This window comes from Zalophus californianus, chromosome 12 (genome assembly GCF_009762305.2).
Source record: "Zalophus californianus isolate mZalCal1 chromosome 12, mZalCal1.pri.v2, whole genome shotgun sequence".
Classification (NCBI taxonomy): domain Eukaryota; kingdom Metazoa; phylum Chordata; class Mammalia; order Carnivora; family Otariidae; genus Zalophus; species Zalophus californianus.
In genome coordinates, this window is record NC_045606.1 from 95,543,481 (window position 1) to 95,558,924 (window position 15,444).

The following is a 15,444-nucleotide window of genomic DNA, read 5'->3' on the forward strand; positions in this document are numbered from 1 at the left end:
GAGGAAAAAAAAAAATTGATCTGGAGGGGCGCCTGGGTGGCTCAGTCGTTAAGCATCTGCCTTCAGCTCAGGTCATGATCCCAGGGTCCTGGGATCGAGCCCCGCATGGGGCTCCCTGCTGCACAGAGAGCCTGCTTCTCCCTCTCCCACTCCCCCTACCTGTGTTCCCTCTCTCAGTGTCTCTCTCTGTCAAATAAATAAAATCTTAAAAAAAAATAAAATAAAATAAAATAAAATTGATCTGGATACTATGAAGTTTCCAAAATTGGATCCTCTAATGCCAGACATACTTCAGGAGAAACACACAAGAGGCTGCTTCCTGTGTTCTCTAGCTTATATTTTCTACTCTTCTAATTTTTTTTATACAATAAAAAAATTTGTTTTAGTTTTGCTGGTACCAATTTATGGTATCCTAGAAACTCCACAATGATGGAAAAGAACAGGTACTCACAACAAAGCAGAATTACCAACATATTTATGGCCTTATCATTTGACAGGGAAGGTCAAAGCTTCTCTGAGTTTATTCATAACCCTGCGCCAGCTTTCAATTCTTTGAAAATTGCTCCTTGATACCCGGCTTCCATGAAATCACAGAGAGTGGCAGCCACTCTCTTAAGGCATAAATCAGATTCTAAATAACTGATAGTACTTTTTTCCTCTAGACCCGGACAAGAAAGGCACAGCATTTTCATTGTTGAGTGCCAACACCTAGAAAAACCAGTGCATAAAGGATGTTTTTAGGTTTTAATTTCTAATGTCATCTGTAAGAAAACAGTCTTTGGGATTACAAAAAATAAAAGTCCTACTCCTGAATGTCATGGGCATTTTAATATCCTCTCTTCTTTTATTCTCCAAATCCAAATTAAATACTGTCGCAGACTCAGTGACTGTTTATCATGATTACCGCTCTCATGACTTTGTTGTTCCAAACTCAAAATGTGCAAGCTGGGTGGGGTTTGGGCATACTATAATACAAGCCAAGGACACAATGGGAGTGAAATAGATAGGTGTATATGCAACTAGCTACACAGAATAAACAAGTAAAATTAAAGAGAGATTTTTTTTTTTTTTAAGTCAGGACAAAATACTTACAAATTTTTTTCTGTATGATGTCAGTAATTCTTTATTGCAGGGAATATTAAGAAATAGGTCACGGGAAGCCTTTATTCTAATAACTAGTAACACTAGTTTTTAATATTCAGCATTTAACATCTCAGCCACAGAAGTTGGGCATTTTCTCTGAGATATACTGATGCACCTCTTAAAGGGGCTGAAAACAACCCCATGTGAAAAACAGTTGAAAACTTGGGATCTTTAACCTGCATACATGGTTTTCAATTAATGGGTTATCTCTACTTATCTATGACAATAATTCAATGACGCTTTCTCATTTAGTTGTTTATCTTAATAAAAGTTAGTATAGCTCTATTAATAGCCACCCAGATGACTGTTTTATGAGGACGCTAACATTCATTGTCAGTCACTGTGTTTCAGCTTATATTTATCATTGTTGTCAGCAACAGCAGTTCCAAGGGAAGCAGGTGCGCCGGGGTGAGAATCGGTACCGACTCAGGTCCGACTATCTGGATCTGATGCTCTTCAGCCACGTATTGGCTGTGTGACTCTGGACAACTGAACTGATCTCTTTCTATCTCAATTCCCTCATCTGTAAAATTGAGGAGCTACTATCTAATATCACAAAGGTGTTGCAGGGGTTAAGTCAATTGTACACATGAAGCACTTAGAACAGTTTTCAATAAATCTCAGCTACTTCGTGGTCATTATTTTGTCATGGCAAACAAAAAAAAAAATGGATGAGGTAGGTTTAATGTGTGAACGATGTGCCTGTATCAGGGCAGGGGCTCTGTTGTTCATCCTTAATTATTACTTAATTTTACTAGATAAGCCAAGAGAGAAAAAAGACAGAAGACGTTACAATTTCCATGTGGTGCTTTTATATGAAACACATTATATAATTTCACCTCTGTCTACATCAACCCTTTCCAGCCTCAATCTCCATTCTAAGGCCAGTCTACACAGCAGTGTGACATCACTTTCTCAGGATCTCCAGGCTACTGTGAAAACACAGACCAAGTAGCGGGCATAGAGGCTCTTACACAAAAGGAAAGCCAATATGACCAAATCATTATTTGTCTTAAAAATGCCCTAATTGCACTGCTTTATTTTACATCCTAGCACCTCCCTGGATTCCACAATGCACAGTGCTGCTTGGTTTGGTATCTAAGTAGCATTCCATATGTGAGGCCTCATCTTCCAGCAATAAGACGGACACCACAGTTGGCCTAAGGCGTTATCAGGGCAATGTAATTTTGTGGTCATTTTAAATCCTTAATGAATTTTTAAATATATTACTCACTTTTTAAGTGAATTGTTCAATTTTTAGAAACATTGGTCACTGAAGTGACAGGAGCTAGGCTGCCACGTGTCAACGGTAGAGATAAATTAGGACTCCTCCTGTAGGAACCGTCTTACCCAACCTTCTGTCTTTTCCTTAAAAGAGAACGTAACATGAGATAGCATAAAAAGAGAGTTTTTAAAACCAGGCAGTTTTCTCCCCATTAAAATTGTTGCTATTTACGTCCCCCTTCTGAGAGCAGAAGGTTGATGCCTTAGTAGCTTTGAGTATTAATAAACGACCTCATTCTATTCTTTAAATAACTTAGGAAAAAATGCAATCTGAAAGGAATGATAGTACTACTTCCTCAAATGAGGAAAGTTAGCATCTAAATGTTAACATAAATAACATACTTTTGCAAGTGAAAGAACGATATATATGACACATATGCTTTTAAACCTAAGTAGCCCATTTTAACCTGCCACTTCTCAGATACTAATGAATAAATAATATTTCCAGCCCTTTCTCTCCCAGCCCAAACTTATATACTAAAATAGAATCAATTAAAAAAAATCAGAGTAATTCTGCTATATGAGAAACCAGCATGGTGTGGCAGAGGGAAAAAGCTCTGGGCTGCGCAGAAAGAGCACAAAATTAAGGCCAATATAATGTTTTACGGCCTCACAGAAATCAGGTTCTCTAGGCCCATCTGAATATAATAAAGTACTCCTCACTTGCCCACTGTGATTAAGTGTGTTAATGCAAGTGCAACATGCCCAATGTATTCTTCTGGTATTTCTTACCGAAAGGGAAACTTATATTCATCTGGTTTTAAAATAAGGTAAGATGCAGAAGCTAATAACCTTACAGAGAGTGTGGAGTGACGGGAAACAGTGTACAAGAACCAGGGCAGAACAGAATGGAAATTTCCTGTAGGTGGGGGCGCTCAGAGCTCTAGCGGTGCCTGGAGGAGCCGCTGGAGTGGAGATGGGTCAAGATTTACCATTTCAGACCTTAAGTCTAGGTTATGACAAGTCTTCTAAGCACTTAAAACTTAAATGAATATGGAGTGGATAATGAGATTTTTTTTCTCTCTAAAATGTAAGTCTGATGAATGATGCCTAAAAGTACCACCAGTCATTTTTATGAGTGCTCAGCTCAGCAATATAGGCTTTTTTTTTTTTTTTTTGTACCTAAAAGAAAAATTTTCTTTGTTTTGGCTTCTCAAGGATGGTCACACATCCCTTGTTGAAAGGAATGTCATCTCTATAAATTTATATAGCTACGATAATATAGATTCTTCCTAAATAATAAAAAGTAAACTGTGAATGTATCTTAAGGTATAAAACCATGAATTTATATTAATAACTGTATATCTTAATTAGATTCTTCATATTATTTGCAACAACCAAAAGGATTACTTCTACTTAAAATACATGTATATGTGATAATGAATTGGTTATGGTTTATAAAAAGATAAATGATAGATGGATCTACAATTGTGTATAACAGAGATAACTTATTTGATGAAAATAAAAAAATAAATCTTTAAAAAATTACAATCTGGAGGAATCTAGAATTAATAACCGTTGTGAGTGAGCCTTCAAGAGAAAAGAAAAAATATATTAGCATGATTGACTTAAATATTTTTTGTGTCATTTGCAAGCTCAGAAGTTGCCAAAGATAAACTTCTGACAAGAACTGTAAAGTGTCTTGTTTCTATTCAAGAAAGCATTTAATAATTAAGGTTTTGCTTTTAAAAATAATAATCCTGAGATAAAAACTATTTCCATGTTTTGAAAGATACACATTTGCATACCCACGGGCATGTTTTTTCTCATGGAAGATGGTCCTGAAACTATAATATTCAATACTTGACAACTAAATCCCATGAACATATTACAGATTTGCTTCAACACTATTTTTTTTTCTTTAAAGATTTTATTTATTTATTTGACAGAGAGAGACAACAGCAAGAGAGGGAACACAAGCAGGGGGAGTGGGAGAGGGAGAAGCAGGCTTCCCGAGGAGCAGGGAGCCCGATGCGGGGCTCGATCCCAGGACCCTGGGATCAGGACCTGAGCCGAAGGCAGATGCTTAACGACTGAGCCACCCAGGCGCCCCAAAACTATTTTCATCTTCAATTTAAAGATGAAGTCACCTTGAGTATTTCTTATAATTTCAATGTAAAATGGAGGGAAAATCATGTATACGAGGCCTTGAAACCAGCCAGGAGAGTCAGAGGGGTGGAGGGTGAATAAGGTTATAACTATACTGCAATGCTGCACAGATTATTTGGGATTAGAAAAAAATGGAATTATGGTCAAAATGACATATGTAGAAAAAAATTACTACTATGATACCAATAAAAGTACTTTCAAATCTAATTTATTAAATAAAAATTTTCTCCAAAACTTTAAACAGAGCTCCAGGTTTTAAAAAATAAATAAAAATACGAAAATTTTCAAGGAATAACAAAAACAATATAAAATATTGAGACTAAAATCTGACATTCACTCCAGACTCAGATATTCAACTGCCTACTCAAGATTCCTATTTGAGCTCTCAGTGGGCATCTCTGACTTAACACAGCCAAATGAGACTTGGGTCCTACCCACAGTCTGCCCCTCCCCATTTTCAGTGTATCAGTAAATGGTACCACCATCCACCAAGCCCAAGACTAAACTGCTTATTCTGTTCAACAAAGGGTATCATGAACAAAGCTAACAGACAGATGATGTAACGAGAAGAGACACCGTGTAATGTTCAAAACTGACAGAGGATTCATCTTTAAAATATATAAGAAACACAGCAATAAAAAGTTGACAGTATCTCCAACAGAAAAAATGAGTTAACACTAACAAGCGGGATTAAGGAGTACGCTTGTCCTGATGGGCACTGGGTGATGAATCACTATACTTTACACTTGAAACTAATATAACACTGTATGCTAACTACACTGGAATTAAAATAAGTAAAAACAAAACCCCCAAAACAAAAATATACAAACACTTCTAATGTAAAAAAAAAAACAAACAAGCCTATGATGAGATGCTCAGACTCATAAGTCATTACAGAAATACAAATGAACACAGCAAGATACCACTTGATTCCTTTATATCCAGAAATTTGGATAATGCGAAGTGTTGGTGAGGATATGGTGATAATTTTTAAAACACAAGAAAAATAAAAAAACCCCTACATAATGCTGGCTTGGTAAAGGCATTCTAGAGGGCAATCTCAAATTAGTTAAATAAAATAAGCCTATGTCCTATGATCTAGCAATTCCTTTTCTAGCTATATATGCATCAAAGAAAAGCTCACACCGGTCCATAAAGGCATACACATGACAGGGCTCAATGCAACAATATCTGTGGTGGTGAAGCAGGGTGAAGTTGGGGGGATGCAAGGTTTGGAAGCAATTTAGTGTCCAGTATTCAGAGTGGCTGGGCAAATATACTAGATGTCCAACATATAGTGCTATAAAAATTTCAAAAGAATACGTGTATACAGGGCAACACAGATAGATCTTAAAAATATGCTGAGTAAAAAGGTAATCAGAAAAGACATGGAGGAAATGCACACTGCTAAGCAAAACAAGCCAGTCTGAAGAACTACACACTGTACGGTTCCAACTATATGGCATTTGGGAAAGGGCAAAACTATAGCAATAGTAAAAAATGAGTGGTTCCCAAGGGTGTGAGGGAAGGTGAGGGGTCAGTGAAAAGGGAAAGCCCAAGGGACTGTTAGGATGACGAACCTGTAATGCATGATACTGTAATGGTGGATGCGCGACAGTACGGGTTTATGAAAACCTACAGAACTTTACCAAGAATACAAGAATGAACTTTCCTGTAAGCAAATTTAAAGAACCATATTATGCAGCCATCAAAAGGAATGAAATCAGGCACCTGGGTGGCTCAGTTGGTTAAGCGACTGCCTTCAGCTCAGGTCACGATCCTGGAGTCTCGGGATCGAGTCCCACATCGGGCTCCCTGCTCAGCGGGGAGTCTGCTTCTCCCTCTGCCCCTCCCCCCTCTCATGTGCTCTCTCTCTCTCATTCTCTCTCTCAAATAAATAAATAAATCTTAAAAAAAAAAAAAAGGAATGAAATCTTGCCACTTGCAACAACGTGGTTAGAACTGGAGGGTGTTATGCTGAGCGAAATTAAGCCAATCAGAGAAAGACATGTATCATATGACCTCACTGATATGAGGAATCCTTAATCTCAGGAAATAAACTGAGGGTTGCTGGAGTGGTGGGGGGTGGGAGGGATGGGGTTGCTGGGTGATAGACACTGGGGAGGGTATGTGCTATGGTGAGCGCTGTGAATTGTTTAAAACTGTTGAATCACAGACCTGTACCTCTGAAACAAATCATACATTATATGTTAAAAAAAGAAGATAGTAGGAAGGGAAAAATAAAGGGTGGGAAATTGGAGGGGGAGACAAACCATGAGAGACGATGGACACTGAGGGTTCTAGAGGGGAGGGGGGTGGGGGGAGGGGTTAGCCTGGTGATGGGTATTAAAGAGGGCACGTTCTGCGTGGAGCACTGGGTGTTATGCACAAACAATGAATCGTGGAACACTACATCAAAAACTAATGATGTAATGTATGGTGATTAACATAATAAAAGAAAAAAAAAGAACCATTTAGGAGGTTCAGGGAATCTTGGGGGAAATTGCAGATTGTGACAGGAGAAACTAAGTGCACTACAAATATAAGGAACTAGCTTTGGAAATGAATAGTATATAATAGTACAGGCAAAGGAACTGCATGTAAGTCCTGCACTCTAGTTGATGAAGTTTCCTACAGGGGTACAAGTTAACAATTCTAATCCTGCTGTCCATGTATACTGAAATTCAATAATTAAATAGATGGTGGAGGGTGAGATCCAGGTTTCTGACTGATGGAGTAGGAGATTACAGGCAAGCAAGAGGAATAAGCTAGAATGATCCCTGTGGTAATAGATTCAAGTTGGAAACATAATAAAAACTCAGGTTTAACTTAATATGGATGCATAGAGAAATATGCATAAATATGGGTATATACACAGGTCAGTATACACACCTATATTTCTTTGCTGAGAGGGCCTAAAAAAATGACGCTCCAGTAGCAATAAGCACACCTAGCATCCAGAACTTGGTTTCTAATACCATTCTCTCACAAAAGGAAACTGAACTCTAAAGAGCACTGGATGGTTCTAAGACTAGGGCAAGAAATATACAGGATGCGCCTAGAACATCTTGTAGTAGGCAGAAAACCTTACATATGCATGCATGTATGGGATGGATGGATAGACGGATGGACAGACGGACACACACACAATTTATGGGGCCATGTCAAAGGGACTAAGACCCAAGTGAAAGAGTTCCCAATGGCCAAAAGTGAAACAATTTGAACAACCAAAGAAAGAAAATATCATTAGAATACAAATCAAAATATAAAAGAAGAATTAATGAGTCTTAATCTGAGAAAAATAAATTACTGACTACATTTTTAAATGGGGGAAAAGAGAGAAATCTCCATGCAGAATAATTCCAAATAAATTATGTAACCACGCTAATGGAGTGGCGGAAGAACATGCGGGCTGCACATACTGACTTCCTTTCGAAGTACATGTGGAAGGAGTGTGGGTGGGGGGCACAGGGCAATTTTATAGTGGGAAAAGCTGGCAGACACTACTTCTAGCCAGGTGACCAAGGTTAACAAAAACAGTCATGAATCATGTTGATTGTATGTATCTTTGATATAATGTAATAAAAATGGGACTTTAACTGCATGTCTTCCTCTCTAAAACACACGGACCCAGTCTAAGCACGAGAAAAACATCAACAAATTCTAACAGCCATCGTACAATATATGTCTGACAGTACTCCTCAAAACCGTCAAGGTCAACAAAAACGAGGAAAATCTGAAAAAATGTCAAAATTAAGAGAAACTTAAGGAGACATAATATCTAAATATAACATGGGATTCTCAATGTGATCCTCGAATAGAAAAAGGACATTAAGTTAAAAGGTAAGGACCTAGGAACAAACCATGGATGTTAGTTAATAAAAATAAATCGGTATTAAGTATAACAAATCCACCATACAATAAATTAGTAGTAATATGGAGAACTGCATACGGGGACAAGGGGACATATATGGGAACTCTTTGTACTATCTGCTCAATCTAATCTGTAAGTCTAAAACTATTCTTCTTTTGTTAAAGATTTTATTTGTTTATTTGAGAGAGAGAGAGAGAGAGAGAGAGAGAGAGAGAGCGCATGCATGAGTGGGGAGGAGGGGCAGAGGGAGAGAGTGGGAGAAACAGACTCTCCCCTAGTGGGGAGCCCGACAACACGGGGCTCCCTTCCAGGACCCTGGGATCATGACCTGAGCCGAAGCAGATGCTTAACTGACTGAGACATCCAGGCGCCCCAGGCTAAAACTATTCTTAGAAGTAAGCCTATTACTAAAAATATACAATTATGTATAATGCACACACATCCCCAAATAAAATCAGAAATAAGAAAATAAAGACAACAGGAGAAATGCAAATTAAAACTATTCTGGAATATTATACCCCACCTATTAGCTAGATAAGGCTGAGAGGAAATGGGTCCTCTTATAACTGCATCATACAACCCTGCCGGTGGAGGACTTGAAACAGGCTTCATCCAGATGCTCTGAGCCAGTGATCACAATTCTAGGGATCTACCCAAAAGACACACTGGCAAAAGGGATCTACCCAAAAGATACACTGGCAAAAATACAAAAAGACATATGAAAAAAAACTATTCATTGCACTGCATCCCATCACTATAGTCCTGACTTATAGACAAACTGTAGTCAGTGCAGTACATCAGAGAGGCTAGAAACAGATCCACATATACACTGATAACTGATTTTTTACAAAGCTGCAAAGGCAAGACAGTGAGGACAGAATAGCTTTATGACAAATGGTGCTGGAACAACTGCACATCCACATGCAAATGAAGGAATGTCGATCTATGGATCGACATTGTATACAAAATATAGACAAAGGTATACATTTGTATACACATGGTATACAAAAAATAAACCACAGTGGATCACAGTTCTAATGTAAAACCTAAAACTATAAAACTTCTAAGAGAAAACATAAAAGGAAACTCTTGTAACCTTAGGCTAGATAAGATTTCTTAGATAAAACACCAAAAGCAGGATCCGTAACATAAAGGATGAATAAAGTGGACTTCATCAAAATTTTAAAACTCTGTTCACCAAAAGAGTACTACCCTGTAGTACCCAGTCTGAGAGGGAAGTAGAACTATGAACTCATGTTAACTGGAAAAAAAAAAAGTCTTAGCTTTCTCAAGTGAATCAACTTAGTAGCTACAAGCATTCCCTTTAATGCCCCGATTATGGTCTCTAACTATTATTTCTTATTAAAAGGACCCTTTGGAGAAATTCCAAAACTCAGCCAGGAAATGGGCAAGATGAGCCGGGAACATACTATAGAAATAGAAAGCAAGAAAGTTATCAAAGACTAGTGGGTTTGTGTCAAAAGGATTCATTCGGGAGCCAAATTGAATATGCTCCCCTTGGCCAAAGATAGGACACTGAGTACCAATAAGGAGAATAATGAGAATGGACCGATTATACCTATCAAATACGCTTAAATTCAAATATGCTTAAATCCTCAATGAAAACTAGCTGATTTGTGTTGAAGAATGTTATGGAACTGGCAGAGTGGGGTGACTGCCAGAGATGCCTGACGTTCTGTTCTGAGGCGGGCCAGGGGCCACTGACACCTGAGACGGACTACTGAACAGCACACATGGGAGATGGATGTCCGGATCAAATGTGGAAGGACAGCCTCGCTAAGCCACCAACAGTGTCAGCTGTACCCAAGGCGATGTCAGCAGCAGCAAGTACCTGTGGCAGATTTCCAGCCGGAACCGAGACAGGCATTCTTAGCTGAGACACCAAGAGGTGGTGAAAGCAGAATTGGAACATCCAGGTAGTTGATTTCCAAGTGAAAAACTGAGCTCCATCTACTGTTGGAAGCTTCTGCCCCAAGCCTGCATTGTTTGTAGGAGAGCCTGCATCAGACCTTTATCTGGAGCCTTCCCTTAGCTCTTAAGGATCATGAAACTACTGCAGACACTGGATTTGGTGCAACAGCAACCATGACTGTGGGAAAGAACAGCGAGATGTTGCAGCACAGTGACCACAGAATGAGATGTATCCTGCAAGATGGCCAAATCTTCATTGGCACTTTTAAGGCTTTTAACTAGAACATGAACTTACGCCTTTGGGAGTGTGATGAGTTCAGGAAGACCAAGCCAAAGACTGTGGAGCAGCCAGAGTGTGAAGAAAAGTGGGATTCGGGTCTGGTGCTGTTCCCTGGGGAAAGCCTGGTTTCCATGACTGTGGAAGGAGCACCCCCCGAAGATACCGGCACTGCTCAGGCACCACTTGCTGCAGCTGCAGGAGGCCCTGGGCTTGGCAGGGCAGCTGGCAGAGGAGTGCCAACTGGAGTTCCAACTCCCCAGGCTCCTACGGACTAGCAGGCCCCGTCCGGGGGTTCCAGGCGGGGCATCACCACATGAAATGAAGGACCCTGTGGGGAAGAGGCACTGTAGGAGCTGCTGCAGCTGCTGTTGTCCCCCACTGTGGGCCGAACACCACCACCTCCAGGCTCCCCATGGGGTATGAGACCACCCATTGGCCCATGAGCTGGGTTTCCCCCTGCTCGAGGGACACCAATAGGCATGCCCCCTCCAAGAATGAAACACCCTCCACCAGGAATTAGTGGTCCACCTCCCCCAGGAATGCATCCACCAAGACCCTAGGGTACTGCTGATCCTTCTAAGTCCCTTTTTTCTCTACAGTGTGTCTTACAAAACTGTGTAGAGGGTTTGTGAGGTTTTGCTCCCTCTTTGCTGTATTGAGTAAAGCAATTAAAAAAAAAGAATGTTAGGGAATCAATTCATTATTGTGAAAAATAGTAAATTAAGGGAAAAAGAATTAAGTGTATAGCCTGCCTTCCTTTACAGACTATTCCACAGGATAACCCATTGGCTGGTCTGAGGGAAGCTTTTCTTTCGAGAGGTATTTCAGGCAATCAACGAAGTAACAGTGGCAGAAGAGTTTAGTACTAGCATTTAGCAAATGCTAATAAGGTCATGGAGGCGCACGATGGTCACCAATGCTATGACATCACAATAAAGAGCAACCAAATGTTGTGATGTAATATCACCCATTTCAGGAATCTCCCAATTTTTTAATGTCTGATCACAGCTCTAGAATTACCTAAAAATTATAAAAATTCAAAGGAAAATTGAAAGTAATGATACCATGCCACGCAATGAGCCCAGACTGAAAATTCCATAGAACAAATGACAGAGTTTCTTCAAGGAAAATGTCGAGGAAGGAAGGGAATTAAAAGAGGAATGAGAAGAAAAAGAGAAGTGGAGGCACAGTCAGGCAAGGGGACCTACTGTTTAAAAGAACAACAAAAACACCAACCTGGGGCGCCTGGGTGGCTCAGTAGGCTAAGGGGCTGCCTTCAGCTCAGGTCATGATCCCAGGGTCCTGGGATCGAGCCTCGCATCGGGCTCCCTGCTCCGCGGGAAGCCTGCTTCTCCCTCTCCCACACCCCCTGCTTGTGTTCCCTCTCCGGCTGTCTCTCTCTGTCATATAAATAAAATCTTTAAAAAAAAAAAAAAAAGAAAACAAAGAAAACAAACACCAACCTACTGTAACAGACAGGCCTTGTTTGGGTCCCTGATCATACAACCCACCATAAAAACATCTTAAAACAATGGAGGAAATGGAGGTGAACACTTTACTTCATCACATTAAGTATTTTTAACTTTTTTGGGGTGCAAAATGGGACTGTACTCATGGTTTTTAGGAATCCCTTTCTTCTAGAGATACACACAAAAATATTTTTTTAGTGGCCACAAAAACGATACACAATTTGCAAGGACATACAAACAAAAAGATAACCTATATTAGGATGGTTTCTTATGCGATGAAAAGGGAATCCTAGAGGGGATGGGATTTGAATCAACAAATCCTAATCAAATAGTGAAACAAAATGACCAATGATGACACTGTGCCAATAATTTATGATTAATTCAGCCCTTTCCACTTGAAGCCCTAAGGAAAGAAACCAAACAACAACAAAAAAAACAAAACAAAACAAGCTTTCCTATACATGGCCTTAAACATTTTAATTTTCATGAAGAGCACAGACGTTATCATTCCAGTTGCACATGGGAAAACTGAGACTCAGGGTCTTGAGGAGCCACAGTCAGTAAACGCCAGTCGGGACTCGAGCCTTCCACGCAGAGCCAGAAGCCCTGGACAACACGCACATGTGTGCTGAGTAATTTAAAATTTTCAGAACTAACAAAGCAGAGGATAATAGATACCACATGGCTTCTTCATACATTAGCTCATTAAATATCTGTTCTATAATTAACTATGATATACAGTCTCCTTCCAGTTCCCTTTGTAATGATTCTGAATGTTTCCTTTCTTTGAGAATAACTCCTCTCCAAAAGAGCCTTGTTGTAATAAACTTCTATTTTAGACATAAATGCAGTTTTTCATATAAAAAGCATTGTAGATAAAAGGAAGAGAGGACAAGATTTGTAGCATTAATTTTTTTTAATGTTGCACATCAACATTTTTATGCTAAGTAGTAAGTTAGAATTTTGGTTCATAAAATTGTTTTAAATGAAGTATGTATTAAAGATAAGATGCATTTAAAGAATTATGCACTATTTGATTTTAGAAATGAAATTCTTTATGTCAGCCTACTGGATGGTATGCAGTATTAAGTGTTGCTGCTAATAACTTGTAGCCATATTTAACACTATTTAAAATCATGTCATGAAAGGGGCTGCAATGAATTGGTGCTTATAAGGGCAGGAATCTTTGCATCTAAGAGGTTAAGTTCAATGAACAGAATGTGAAGTCTGCATACAGAGTTGTAGCTATGGCCTATCAGTCTATGTTTCTATCACTGAAAACAGCCCTAATTAGTTTTTCTCAGGGACAGAGCAATGTAGCAATTAATAAGAGTACAGAGCAGTACATATGCAGACAGAATGCCTTGGCATATCTCATCTCTGCAGCTTACTAGCTGTAAGTACGACCTGTCTGTGGCATATCTCATCTCTGCAGCTTACTAGCTATAAGTACGACCTGTCTGTGGCATATAATGTGCTGTTTCTGTAGGCGTCCATGATACTCTGTACATATTTGTACTACGAAGCTTATTTTATTGTGAAATCATGATCTATTTAATGATGATACTATTAGCTCTCTGAGAGGAACTTATTCCTCTTTGGTCTAGCAATTTGTAAATACCTGGTAACAAGTAAGTCTTTAAGAGTGTGTTGGTTGAATGAATATATGAAAAACCTGTCCAGGTTCTTCTATTTTTCAAAAGGCTTACTCTGCTCTGGGAAATATTTTACAGTGTGAAATATGCTCAGAAAAAAATATAAAGCTCTACTCACAGCTTTTCGATTACTATTATCAAAATTTCAAAGAGTGCCCACTTCTTAACAGCCCAGCTTCACCCAGGAGAAAATAAATCCTTCTCCACTGTTCCCTGAGCAGCATTTTGTACATTAACCTTCCCTGATAAAATAAGACCAATGTTCTATACTCCGTGCCTTTCACCTTAAGGGCTTCTGATTAGGAGTGAAATTGGCTTCCTATCATCAGACAATTGGAAAGGCCAACATGTATGTAATTAATCAATTTTGAGGCTCCTCTATCAACATGACTTTTTCCAAAAAGAAAAGACTCTGATTCATTATCATTACGACCTCAGCTATAATAGAACATTCTTCTTCTTTGGTAAGAAAACTGTGATTGTGCCCATTCATTTCTATTTAAAAACACATTCACTCTACAAAGGGTGGCAGGGAAGCCTAATTCTCTGTTGTAAAAAATTATGTGGTATTTATAGGCTACGTTTAATGAGCTTATCTTTTTTTTTTTTTTCGTTGAGAGAGAGCACAGTTGGGGGGTGGGTACAGAGGGAGAATGAGAATCTTAAGCAGGCTCTACACCCAGTGTGGAGTTCAACGCAGGGCTTGATCTCATGACCCTGAGATCATGACCTGAGCCCAAATCAAGAAGTGGACGCTTAGCCGACCAAGCCATATAGGCGCTCCAATGAGTTTATCTTTTTAAATTGCTTTTTCCACACTGAATGGCATCATACCAAGCACACGAATCATGTAAGTGCAAACAGAATCATGGAGTGGAGATAGCTAAAGCATCAGTCTGACATGGATTTGGAATGTGGCTTTACTGTTAAGGAGTGGAATAACCCCTGAAAGCCAATTCATCTTTATAAGACCCAGTTTGTTCATCTTCAAAAACTGGATCATACGGTCTCCACTTCATAAGGTGTTTTGAGAGCAAAAGAGGTCTCAAATGGGAATGTGCATGGAACCACCTGAGGAATATTCTCAAAGTATACACAGCTTCAACTCAAAGAACTACCTAGTCTGAATTTCCAGTATGTTCTTTCAAAAACTACACATGGATAAATGACACTACACTTAGAAATGTCCTCATGATAGTAGTCATAATAAAGAAATGAGGATGATCTTTAATGCTGATAGAGTGGTTTCCAAAATATGTGAAAAAAAAGGAGGTAGAGACATATAGATAGTATGCTAAATTTCATATAAAAAGGGGGAAATGAGGGGCACCTGGGTGGCTCAGTCGTTAAGCGTCTGCCTTCGGCTCAGGTCATGGTCCCAGGGTCCTGGTATCGAGCCCTACATCGGGCTCCCTGCTCAGCGGGAAGCCTGCTTCTCCCTCTCCCTCCCCCCCCCACTTGTGTTCCCTCTCTTGCTGTGTCTCTCTGTCAAATAAATAAATTTTTTTTTTTAAAAAAGGGGGGAGAATGAGAAAATGTGTACATATTTGTTTTGGTTTGGGTTTTATTTTTTTGCAAGAATCTGAAAAATTCTGAAGGAGGGTGGTGGTGGTGACGGAGATAGGAATAAAAGCAAGACCTCTCCCAAGGGTATCTTTAATCAAGCTTTGCCTTTAGGCTATATAACTATTTGTAAAA

At 39.3% G+C, this 15,444-nt stretch overlaps 1 protein-coding gene and 1 pseudogene across 8 annotated transcripts in view; one reads left to right on the forward strand and one right to left on the reverse strand.

Annotated features, from left to right (window-relative positions):
- TPK1 (thiamin pyrophosphokinase 1) overlaps positions 1–15,444 on the reverse strand; it is a 352,799-nt gene that overhangs the window by 124,219 nt on the left and 213,136 nt on the right. The gene's annotated exons all lie outside the window — the stretch shown is intronic.
- On the forward strand, positions 10,517–11,182 carry LOC113911025 (annotated as a pseudogene).